Source organism: Argiope bruennichi, chromosome 1, assembly GCF_947563725.1.
Source record: "Argiope bruennichi chromosome 1, qqArgBrue1.1, whole genome shotgun sequence".
Classification (NCBI taxonomy): Eukaryota; Metazoa; Arthropoda; class Arachnida; order Araneae; family Araneidae; genus Argiope; species Argiope bruennichi.
Window position 1 is genome coordinate 50,442,050 of NC_079151.1, and position 13,143 is coordinate 50,455,192.

Genomic DNA, 13,143 nt, shown 5'->3' on the forward strand with positions numbered 1-13,143 from the left:
TGGTAATCCTAAATTTTTCAATAGTATATGTGACTAAATATAACTACAGTACACTCTCGAGTATCCGGCCTCATGTGACGAAAAGATTGGCCGGATAACAAAAAAAGCTGGAGTTATATGAATTCATTTCTTTGCCCACCGATATTAAAAGACAAAGTTTTTATATCAAAACTCACTGTTATAATATACGTTTTCTCACTTCTTACTGAAACCTCCATTTATTTCAATATGAAAGCAGCCGTGACCTTGTGAATTGTAGAAGCAATAGCTGGTATCGTGTCGAGTTAAAGTAGAAGGTTCTGTACTGGTAGTTTATGTATATTTATATACTGCACTGCACATTTCAAGAATTTATTAGAGAAAAAGTAAGTTAAAGAATATAAATTGTTCACATTTTAACATAAATTATGTAAAGACCAATTTAAATGCAGGAAATATAAGCAAAATATTAACGTAAATCGTAGACCTAATTCTTAAGAAAATTGGCTCAGACTGATTATATTTTTAACCGATTACACAAACATGAAAAGATAACTCCAAGGTAAGAGACAAAACTTAGTTTTTAATATTTGGAAAAGTCCTATATAGAAGCTTTGCCTTCCCCATTTAATTACAATATAAGAAAATTAGGCCGGATAGTATAGAGGCCGGATATTCGGGAATGTACTATATGTCGTTCCCTGTTTATGCCTGAGAGATTGCATAACTTGTTAGCGATGTTTTTATGAATCTTAATTTATCAAATCCTTAAAATAATCTGAAAATCGAAACTTATAAATGGATCGGATGAAGCTTCGCGACGATATATTCAACAGCTTCTATAAAAGAAGATATGGTTACTAGAAGATTTTTCGAATTTTTAAAGCTTATGAGATATTATGAAACGCTAGAATTCCAAGAAAGAATTTTTACAGAATTTGTAATATGGGTGCAGATTATTTAACAATTGTTACAACCTCCATTTTGAAATGGAGGTTGTAACAATTGTTTCATCTGATTACAATTGTTACAATTGTTAAATCAGATGAAATTGATGTGTTATGAAATAGTGTCTTAGAATTTATAGCTGTTCCCATGGAAATTCATGTTGTGCAGATAAAAAAATAAATCGAATTCCTTCGAGAAAAATTATTTCGTAACATCAAAAAACTGAATGAAAAAAGTAATAAGTTCAGATTTTCTCATAATTGTCTCTGCTTTCTCAGAAAAAGAAGTTACAGAAGATCAAAAAATAATAACTAAAACCGGAATTCGTTTATTTGCTAGTATCGCCATCGATTTGGAAAAGTTGTAAAACCTGGAAAATGTGTTTCGCTTTCAATTTAAGGGAAACAGAAAACAATGAAGAATAGACACGCCATGTTCTTTGTCGGAACAGCACATCACCTATTCATTTGCGACCACGGATAACTAATTTTTTTTTTATATACTGATTCCATTTGATACTTCCGTTAAATACAGCACACTCCCAAGTATCCGGCTTCCGTATTACTCGGCCTAGTTTTCTTTTATCGTAATTAAATGAAGAAGGCAAGGCGTTGTAGAAGCAGTCATCTATTAAGGACTTTTTCAGGAATTAAAAACTAAGATTTGCCTTATCTTAAGGTTACCTTTTCATATCTGTGTAATCATTTATCAGTGAAAAATCAAATCAGTTGAGTCAATTTTCTTAAGAATCAGGCCTACGATTTACTTTACTGCTTTGTTTCCTGTATTTAAGTTAGGTATTACAGAATTTATGTTAAAATGTGAGACGTTTATATCCTTTAACTTACTTTTTCTCTAACAAATTCTAAAAACGAGCAGTTCAGTATATAAACATATATAAACTACCTGTACAGATAGTTTCAATTCGGCACGTTACCGGCAACTGCTTCTATGATTCAATTGGCTGCGGCAGTATTCACATTCTGTGTGGCTTGAGATAAATGGAGGGCTTAGTTCTAAATAAGAAGTGAGAAAATATGTATTATAACAGTGAATTTTAATATAAATCTTTGTCTTTTGGTATTGGTGAGCAAAGAAATTAGAATAGAACTCCGGCCTATCCGGCGTTTTTGTTATCCGGTCTGCACTCTCGCTACATTCGGTCGAATGCTCGGGAGTGAAAAAAAGCCCTTTTACGGCAGATAATTTTTATCGCTAATCTTTATGGAGTTGTTTTTTTATTTTAAATCAAAGAGAGTATATTTTTTAGACATTTCTCATTGTTTTTATTATTGCGATAATTCTGGAAGATTTTCTACATTTGGTGGTGTTTCCAATTAAAATGACTAAAAACTCGAAAGCAACTGATAATAATACTTCTACGAATATCCGGTTATAATTGTTACAAAATCAGGAATACGTGTACTTTTTCCTTAAACACTGACTACTAGATCATGTATTAATTCAAGCATTGTTTCATGTTTCTTTTAAGAACTGTCAGTTGAAAAAAAAATTATATGTACATTAAAAAATTTTATAATGGGCTGTGAATATTTTTATATATGATTTACATTTAAAATTTTTGCGTGCATTCTTTGCAGTATAAATTCGCAAAAGAAACTAATTTTATTTTATAAAACCCGAAAACTTCGGTATAAATGTGTATCATTTTTGTTTGGAAAAAATACTTATAGTATATAATTAAGAAATAATGTTAATACAGATATACAAAATCTCGAGTTCAAATTTTTTGACGATTACTATACTTTCTCTATACTACGCAAACGAGAAAGTAAAAAGGAGAAATTGAAGTTTAATTGTGAAACTGTTTTTGCATCTTTGGCCACCTTGATATGTTGTTTAATTGACCAGATCAGATACAGTACCTCTTATTTAGATAAAACAAGGGAATTTTGATCTAAGATGATTTTCTTAAATTACGAGGTGATTAATTGGTAAGTCGCATCTCTATTTGATTTTTCATCACACGGTCTCTTGCAAAGGATTTTCAATCTAATGTGAAAAAAAAAAAAATCATTGCAATTGTGAATAAGTAAATATGCTTTGGAGCCTGAAGTTAACTTTCCACTTTTCATTCCTCCGTGAATTGGGAGTTTACGCTTGAAAGTGGCAGTTAAAATATTTTTGCAGATATATTTATAAGCAGATTTCAGTCCGTAATTTGATGTATGAAATTGTGTATGATGACATTCTAAATAGATTGATAAATATATAATGCACTTTTAAAAATGAACAAGTTTTTTCATATTAAGTAATTTAATGTAAAATAAGAATTATTGTGAAAGATTCTGTATATCTTGAAACACATTGAAAAAACGAGAATTTTCTTTTAATATTAGGAGCAGAAAATTTCAACTGATAACTCGTCTGCCATTTATTTAAAAATTACAACATGTCATGTTTTCGAACTGTTTTAATCTGCAGAATTTGAAAGTTTTTTTAATTGGTATTATAATTTAAAAAACTGAGTTCGTGTAAATCTAATTATAAAGCCCCCCCCCTTTACTTAAAATTTTTTCATGTATTTAAAGAGAATATATTTTAGCAGAAGTAGACATTTATAGTCTCATTATGTAATAATTAGTTTCTAAATAACAAGCAGTGTTCAGATACTCTTTTGACGAACTGCAAATCAGAGGACCCACAACATGGTATATGCTTTGACCATTACATTTCTAAGGTTTCCTTTAAAAAAATAAGTAAAATGCTGAAATTAAAACTTTGATCTTTTAAAATTTATAATAAATGCAAAAGTAAGCAAAATTAGTCAATAGTCAATTTCAACAGAGTAGGAAACTTATAATTGAAGCGAAGAATAAATTAACACCGAAAATCTGTCAAAAATGCATTAATTTTCTCTTTTCATCTGACTCAAAAGTGGAAAGAGCGAACTAGCGATCAAGCGCAAGATTTTGCTTAGGTGAAGGTAACTAAACTTATGGTAAGGTAACTAAAAGTTATATTCAGATTCAACCAGCTCTGATGCAATGATACAAATTTCTTTTTGAATTAATTTTTCAAAACTTTTACTCCGTTATAAAGAGAAATGGTATTACTATAAATGACACTTAAAAGCTAGAGGGAAAATTGCACGGAAATGAAACCAGATCTGTAAAAATGTAATTTCATTGGAATTTTCAGATTGTGTAAAAATCTTTTTTTTTTTTATTGTGGAGGTACGATTATTTCTCTCAAGTTATTGGGGATAAGTGTTAAAATTTAGGCTGCTTTAACTGCATATTTCATTAATTATTGCATTTTAAAATGATAGGATAATTATTAAAAATGAGAATAAGGTACTAAATTTGGCTGAAATTGGACAAGTAGCTTAACCCTTCTTTGCATGATGATGGAAATTTCTATCATTGCATTTAATGAGCAAAAAATTGTACTCAAAACAGGTGTGCTGTATATTGGTTGTTGGTGGCAACTTTTTTCATTACTATTACGTAATAAGGAACATAGCTGTCAAAAAAAAAAGTCGTAGTTATTATAGCGGATGTGAACTTGCCATTCCGCTGTTAGTTGTGGTTGAAAGAAACGTGCGATTTCTTGAACATTTTTTATGACTAATCTGAAATTTTTTTGCTAATAAAAGCGATAATAAGTAGAAAAATTTGGAAGAAAAGAAAAATGAAGATTACATACTCAGTTTAACACGTAAATTTGCATGATGATGGATATTTCCATCATACTGTTTCTTTAATTATTTTATATATTTATACTAGGATTTTCAAGCATTTTTCTTTTAATCTAGAGCATGAATTATATGGTTGTATGACTTTTGCGTACAATACACTTTGCGTACGAATCATAAAACTGTCAATCAGTTGTCTCGTTTACAATGCTGTTGTATTACTGAAAAGGGTCACTTCTAGAAGAGGTTACAACATCTTAAACGTTATCTAAAAGTGTCATATTTGGAGAGAGTCAGCCTGATGTTTGACACAATTTCGAATACTTAACGATAAGTTCATTAATATAATTTCATGCGTTTTAATACTATAGGAGTAATTTCCACTTTGCTTTTTATGAAAGATGGATTGCTTTTCAATGTATTTATTTAAAAATGTAAGATAAAAACATTGGGGAATGATATTTCTGCTCATATAAATAGTGTACCCACTTCGAAATAATAATCATTTTTTCTAGATTTCAGATATAAATGCATTACTTTACATAAATATAACGTTTTGCATTAAACGAAAAAGTTTGCGTTTCATTAATTTTTGATTTATTTTTTCTTCATTCGTTTATTTAATTCAATAATTCCGAACATTAAAATATGTTATTTAAATATAGACACTTTAAAAAGTTGTTTCTTAAATTTAAAGTACAATTAAATGAGGTTAGTGGTATTGGAATGATTTGTGAGGAGGGAAAACTTGCAAAAGCAATTCTTGAAATTCCGTAAGTAGTAAGAAAAGCTTCCAATTACGGATGTTAAGTTTCCATGCTATATCAATTTTTTAAAAATCAGTTTCCAGAGTAGAAAGTCATTACAAATTTAAAATTTTCTGTTTGTCATTGTAGATATAATTTAAATATCGTTACTTTTTTTAAAAAATCTGTACTCTGATAAAGATAAATTATTTGTTCATTGTATGACTTTGCATTTTGTATATGAAATATTGCAAGTATACGGTGCCTAAAATAAGCAACTTACTAAATCAGAAGTATATTAATATTTTGCTAACTGATCATTTGTATCTGCGAAAATTTAGGAGATATTAGCTGAATTCAAATTTAATTCTCTTCTAGTTGCGCTATTTATTAAACCATAACCCAAATCTACTATTAAAAAATAAAATAGAATTAAGAAAAATGATTTTTACATTAATATATGTAGTATATGTTCTTCAGTAACTTTAATTTTATTGAAGATCGTTCTTATATTTACAATAAATCATTAAAAATAGTTTTGAATGAAGTTCTGGTAATACACTCTTCAACAATATACATCTACACCTTAATTGAAATGTTTACTAATTAGCTATGCATTTTTTCCATATTTTAATCAATGTAATTATTTCTTATTTCAGAAGAATTCATGGCCGTTTTAAACCTTCCAGGGGCCCTGAGATAATGCAAATCTCAAAGCCCTTTTTCTCTCCAAATTTTTTAATTGATTTTAATTTAATTTTTATTCAGCAATTTTAAGTAGTAAATTTTGAAAACTGAAGTCGCAATATTATGTCATTTTCTAAAAAGTCCATTTCAATATTGTACAAATAAAAAAAGGGCACAGTCAAAACGTAAAATTAATTTTAAACAAAATATCGAAAACAAAAGACAACTTTCTATAACACTAAACAATATTGTAAAAGGAGGAAATATTTTTTATTAAACTGTAAAGCTCCAATTTTTTTTAGAATTATAAAACAGCATAACGAATAACTTGTAAATGGTAATTAGGAATATTACTAGAATATAATTCCAAAATTAATTTAATCAATACTTGATTATGACTTGAATAAATTGACTGCAGGGCCGTCTGTCATAAATGAAAGTATAAAACTAAATACCTTTCTACAACTACTAAAAATTATCAAGAGCTGAGGGTAGTTTTCTTTGTTGCTTTTTTTTAACTAATCACTCTTTGTTAAGATTTGTCATTTGATCAGACTTGTCATATTTAAATACTTCTTCATCCAACTAGAATATTATGTTAACTTACCTGCATATGCATTTTACGATTAATATTTATCATAAGTATTCTTTATAAGCTTCTTATGCATTCTACTTTCAAAATTTACATCATCAATGGAAAAATAAGAGAATACAGCGTTTCAAAATTATCTAAATTTGTAACAATGTCACAAAAGATAAAAGAAATCACACTAAGAATATTTTAAAATAATATTCAATACATTGCGATATTATAAAAATCAAATAAATAGCAAATTCAAGAAAAGTTTAAAAAATGCTTTCTTACGTATTATTATTCCATTTTCAGTTGTAATGTTCCATTAAAATATCCCAAATTTTATTTTTAATTCAGAAAATAAAATAAGGACTGATTTAGGAACTTAAATAACAAAATACCTGATAACATACGCGCGTGCGCACACACACACACAAAGGAGGGGGGAGGAGAGGGAATGGAAAAAATGGACTTTAAACACGGAAGAATATACTTCAAATTTCACAGGTATTTCCAAATTTTTCGTTCAAAATTATTCAAAAATTAAAGTGTGGAATATTCAGACTTTAATCTAGAAGTTTTAATTAACAAAATAAGATTTTCTTCCAAGAATAAAAGTGAATGTATATATATGCGTCTATCAATCTATTTAAAATATCGACCATTGCATGTAGAGATACTAAATTTAACACACGTATATTTGGGAGAAAGAAATATGCAATTCAGTGCATTTAAAAATATTAATACAAAAAATAATGTTATCTCTAATGTAAATTATCTTAAAATTTTTAAAACAACATTCATTTTATTGGTTTATCAGTCCTTGCGTATTTTTATTCTGTGAAAAGAATACAGATCTTAGATAGCATGTATGTTCATAGTCAAGAACTTCCGTTTATATTTACGTATGAAAAGATAAAGTTTTCATATAAACGAGAATACTAGATTTTTAAATATAAGATAAAATGTATTTTTATAACTATATCAGGCTTCTTAAGTTATTTATGTCATGTGTATATGAATTATTTATTTGATTACCAGATTTATCAAAAGCTTTGAACAGATTTAATTTCAAATAGTAGCAAATTTATCAACTGTTAAATTCTCTTATTGACTTGTGTGTTATTAATTAGCTGAAATGCACATTTAAATAATCCACTTATCTTAAAACAATTGGAATCGCTTGTGAAGATAATAGTTCAGGTGTTTCTGTTTCAGATTTTCTTTTAAGCTTTATTGATTTTCATTTGAGAACTATATTTAGCATACTTTGACTGTGAATGAATAATGCAGAGAATTTATATGATTTACAAGTAAAAACTATTTTTTACTGTAAATTTTTAGAAAGTTATCACGGAAAAAAGTCAATATTTCTCTTAATTTTTGATTAATTAAAATTCTAATTAAAAATTCAAAAAATCAATTTCCTACCATCCAAAGTATATATTTGCCAAATTTGATAGGCAGACGACCTGGTGTGTACAGAGCCAGTATATACACATAGAGACAAAAGTTTTTTCCTTGTGTTTAAGTATCAAAATTTAGTTAAAATATCAATACATTTTCTCGCCAAATACTTTTGCCAACAGAAAATATGTTTTAGCAAACCTAGACGAATCACTCCCTACCCCCTTTTTTTCAAAGAGCTACACATGATTTATTGGCCTTTCATGATCTGTACGCAAATGGTTGTACGCATTTGTCCCACTACCGAATTATATCACCCTGATTTATTTCCCCCAAAAAGAAAAAATCATGCAAAGAAAGGTTGAGAATGTGGAGCATAACTCACAGTGACTTATTTATAAAAATTTTTATTTTCTAACTTCCTAAAAAATTAAACTTTAATTTGCTTTTTACTTTCCCGTATACTTATTATATATAATCGTCCAAAAAAAAATACGTCCAAAATTATCTATCGCTTTACTATACTGCAAAGTATGGAACACCAGCGTGCGTCATGGTATTCACAATTATATTCGGCTTAAAGTTCGCAATTTAAGAGAAGAGAACAATTTTAGTAGAAAGTGTGCGAGAAATTTCGGGGAAAACATTTCTGCTGATTTATATAAATCAGGGGTGGGCATTAAGTCGATCACGATCGACCAGAGGACCACCAAGACATTTAGAGGTGACTACCTTTACTAACACCTAAGACGTGCATACTTAAACTAATTGTTGCATTCATTTATTACCCATTTGGCAACATTGATTTGGACGGTATACTGAAAATATATATATATTCTCTTTATCTCATAAGGAAAACGAAGTTTTTCTTCTTAAAAATGGCATAATTTTAAAAACACGTAGTTCAGAACCTAAGAATAACTTTTGGAATCTAATAGATAAAGTAAAATATCCTAATTTAAAAAGAAGTTGCATACCATTTAACATCAGTCTTTGACTGTACCTACCTAAATGAATCTACATTTTCAACGATGAATATAATTAAGACAACATATCGTTCCTATCTCTTAGTTGACACTTAGAATCCAGTGCAAGATTAGCAGTTAATAATTATATACCGAGATATTCAAAATTTATTAACAGTATACAGACAAAGTTTTGTACTTAGTATAACCACTAGAATTAACTTTAAATGAAAATTATTTATTTTAAATGTATTTTGAATTGTTTGAAATTAAATGCATGATTTGATATAATATCTGTGCCTATTATAATTGTTTGTAGTTAAACAGGTATTTATTATTAAATTGTAATAAATATTGTATACCACTTTTTTAGCTCTTCACACCTACGCCACTGGGTGAAAAGCAACACCTAGAAAAAATGAGAAGTATTCTGCACCCTGGAAAAATCTGCCCACTCCTGATATAAATTATTTACTTAAAGAAAAATCGAGGCAAAAGACAAACTTTAAATTGCCGTAATCCTAGAAGTTTTTTTTCTCCCGCATTGCATTAATAAATCATCTAGTGCCCCATTGGAAAAAAGGTTTAAAATATTCATTTTTTTTTATTTGGTATTCTCATGGATTTCGCTTTTAAAAACTTTTCTTATTTCCTTTTTATGTTTTTAAATACAGAGAAAACCAGCAAATATTAACTTCCTTTTTTTTCCCCCTAGATATCGCGAAGCTCGTTCAAAATGTCTAGTTATCGGCGCTAGGAGTAGAGCGAAAAAGGAAAGCATTTTCATATCGCCAACTCGCAACTCATCCTCTCTACGCGACAACTGATTGGCCAAAACTGAGAAAAAAGGGGGGGGGGGGAGGAAGAGAATTGCTTAAACAATATCAGGATTTTTTTTCCCCCTAAACACTGTTCTGAAGCTGCATGCTGTGGGAACCAACTCTCGCTGAATAATAATGCTCTGCTTCCGATGTTTTCCTGAGTGGCAGTTTTCTCGAATTTGTTTTTCTTCTCCTTGAGACAGTTAAGAGGCCAACATCGTAAATGACCTGCTTGTCTTGCGCTTTTGGGATAGTAGTAAGTTTAGAATCTTTCATGTGAATTTTACCCCCCCCCCCTTTTATTATGTAATGTTCATTTTGGAAGTAATAATCGGTTAAAATGAATTGACTTGATTCTAAATGTTTATAAAAATATTTAACATTTTGGCATTATTTGTGAATTGCGAAGGATTTAATAGAATGTTTACTTCTGAATGAGTTTGTGAATTTTGTAAGTGATATTATTATTTTTGTTATTGTTGCATAACTCATAAAAATGACAATGGTTTTTGAAGTCGTGATTAATGAAATTATTTAAAGATGTCTTTTATTATTTCTTACATGCATGATAATTTAAGAATAAAGCATCTGCTGATAAAACTTTTTTTTTTCGTTTTTATTTCCACATGTTTGTAGAAAATAAGTAGATTATTATGTTCATATTTTCTTTTAGAACTTTGACAAAATTAAAACAAAGGAAATATTTGTATTTTGGATAAATTTTAAAATTCGTTTGGTCATTGATTATTAAAATATTCGAACGATTCTTTTGTATTGTGTTGCTGTAATGTTATTGTAACACTGTGTTTTCAAAGGAGTAATTTAAAAGTTAATCGGAATTGAAAGGTGTTCTATTTTTTTGTGTGCGTGTTCCTACTATTAGTTCACACTTTTACTATATATATTTATATATCTTGTTCAAATTTTCAATCGATAAATAAAATACTTTTTATTCATCCACTCAAGTTCAAATACATTTTTTTAAACTTATAGTGGATAACACTTGATGTTAATACAGTTTTTTCAAATATTAATTCATTAATTATTAAATTTAATTAATTTTTAATACTTTAGAGTTTTATCAATTTGTAATAAAAATTGAAATCAACAGGCAGTAGCTCAGTTGGTAAAATGCAAGGAATTCAGTATTTTTCACGCGAAAATGAAGAATATTGAAAGTTTTTCTTTGAATTCGACACTTTTTAGCTCTATGCAATTTCCTTAAACAATGAAAATATGAACATAAAAAAATATGTAATATATAAAGTGATAAAACTTTCGATTAAGACAAGATTTTTAAAATATAGTCGCCCAATATTCTTTATGCAGTACACATTTCATTTGATAATCATTATTTAACAAAACAAATTTGTTTTATTAAATTTAAATAAAAAATATCTCATTATAATCGGCCAATTCATATTTTATTTACATAGAAGAATAGCAATGCCCTTGACTATAATACACTGCAGTGTGTAATATAGATTTCATATGCTTTAATATATATTTTCAGGAACAACGGCTATAAATAAAAAAAAAGCAATGCAGCATCTACTATTTAATAACACGACTAAAAAATAATAGAAATTATAAGAATTTTTATTTATTATTCTTGTATTAATTCAATAACAAAATAATCTTCGCTTCTCTTATTTGTAATAATGTCCTGATATTATTCGGAAAGGCAAACATTCACACGCTATTAAAAAATGATCTCCAAATTTCGATTTCATTTTTTCCCGCTGAAATAAAAGAGCCTGTACTAGCATTTTTTTGGGGGGGGGGAGGCAAACTTTTCAATATATTTAATTTAAAACTATAAAAATACATATATTTTTCTTAAGTCTTTTAGTTATTAAAAGACGTACAGTCCTACTTAAGAAATGTTACAATATAATGCTATGTTTATCACAATTTAATGAAGACTGATTAACTTAGAGGTCTTAATTTATTTATTGAAAAGAACTATATTTTAAGTTTTGTTTGATGCTTTCTATTTAAATAGTACACAAAAATAAAAATTCAAAAAAAAAAATTCGTAAATATTATTTTGATGACTCATTTGAAATCAGGTTTAACAATAATTTAACTAACACGATTAACACTCTTCACAAATTCCAAAGGGATAATCGTACTTTCCTTTGCCCATTAGTCGCATAATATTAGTTAACTCCAAAAGGAACTAAAATCTAACATGTGAATTAAAATATTTATATGAATATTTATATAAAACAATGCAGGTATTTTATATTTTCCAAATATTTTCTAGTGAGTAAAAGTTATAAATAAAAAGGCGTTTAATGTGCATCAAAAAATTTTCTGAAAATTTCATTAAAAATATTTAAATTATCAATTGAAATATTAAGTTAATGGTTGATAATTTAATTCGTAAAACTAAGTTTGAGAAAAATGTATCTAAAATTGTTACTATAAAAAAATATATTTTTTCCTTTAGAAAATAGAGTATCACTTTTTACTAAGATAAATTAAAACTTCATTTTCTTCGTATATTAAATATTTATTCTTTTGCTGAGCTTACATTTTTTTCATCGTGAACTTTTACAGGTATTAACGAGTATTTTTGTAAAGATGTTAACGAGTGTCTTTTTGACCTTCAAATACATTCATAATTAAAAATTTTTAGACATTCTTGCGTATAACTATCAATATTCATTTGCAATTTAATTAATACCCACACTTAATATTACAGTCCCACCTACATTAAATTGAAAGATAGCTATATAGGACCCCAGAAAATATAGCAGCAGGCATGTTATATAGTTATATAAGATTTTTTTTTTCTGTTTTGTAAGTTTAATTGACTATTTTTGGTAAATTTTATTTACTAATTATGTTTCAGTGATATTGTTTTCTTTGGAATATTAGGTAGGCTGCTTGAGCCATTTAGACCTTCTCCATGTTTGCGTTTTGCTTCTTTATTTTTTGCTCAAGCTTTTTTAATTTCTTTGGCTGTTTTTAGCTTCATTTGAATATAGTACACATGCGCATTTTTTTTTTTGAGTGACACTCCTTTGGCAGCTATATAATTCTATTTTTTTAATAATGAACTTTTTACTCGTGTAACGCCTCTTTTGGAAGACACCTAATCATCAGAATATAGGACCCCAATGACAATGTTTGGAACTCGACAAAATGTTGTTCCGGAGTTATACTTTAGAGTAAATCATTAAAACTGTCATTGGCATTTGTATCATTCTTTTCAGGCACTTCTTTAGCAATTTTTGATCCCAAAAATTGCATATATATACATGCTTATAATATTTTGTAGAAGTCCAATACTCTCCCAAGAAATGTTATTTATTGTGCTTTTGCTTGCTGATATTTGTACCATGTATTG

The 13,143-nt window shown here is 28.0% G+C and overlaps 1 protein-coding gene across 1 annotated transcript in view; it reads left to right on the forward strand.

Annotated features, from left to right (window-relative positions):
• Window positions 1-9,852: 9,852 nt before the first annotated feature.
• The window catches only part of LOC129961653 (calcitonin gene-related peptide type 1 receptor-like), a 65,741-nt gene continuing 62,450 nt past the window's right edge, over window positions 9,853-13,143 (forward strand). The window contains exon 1 of the mRNA XM_056075183.1: window positions 9,853-10,041. The gene's annotated coding sequence lies outside the window, so the exon portion shown is untranslated. The remainder of the gene's footprint in view (window positions 10,042-13,143) is intronic.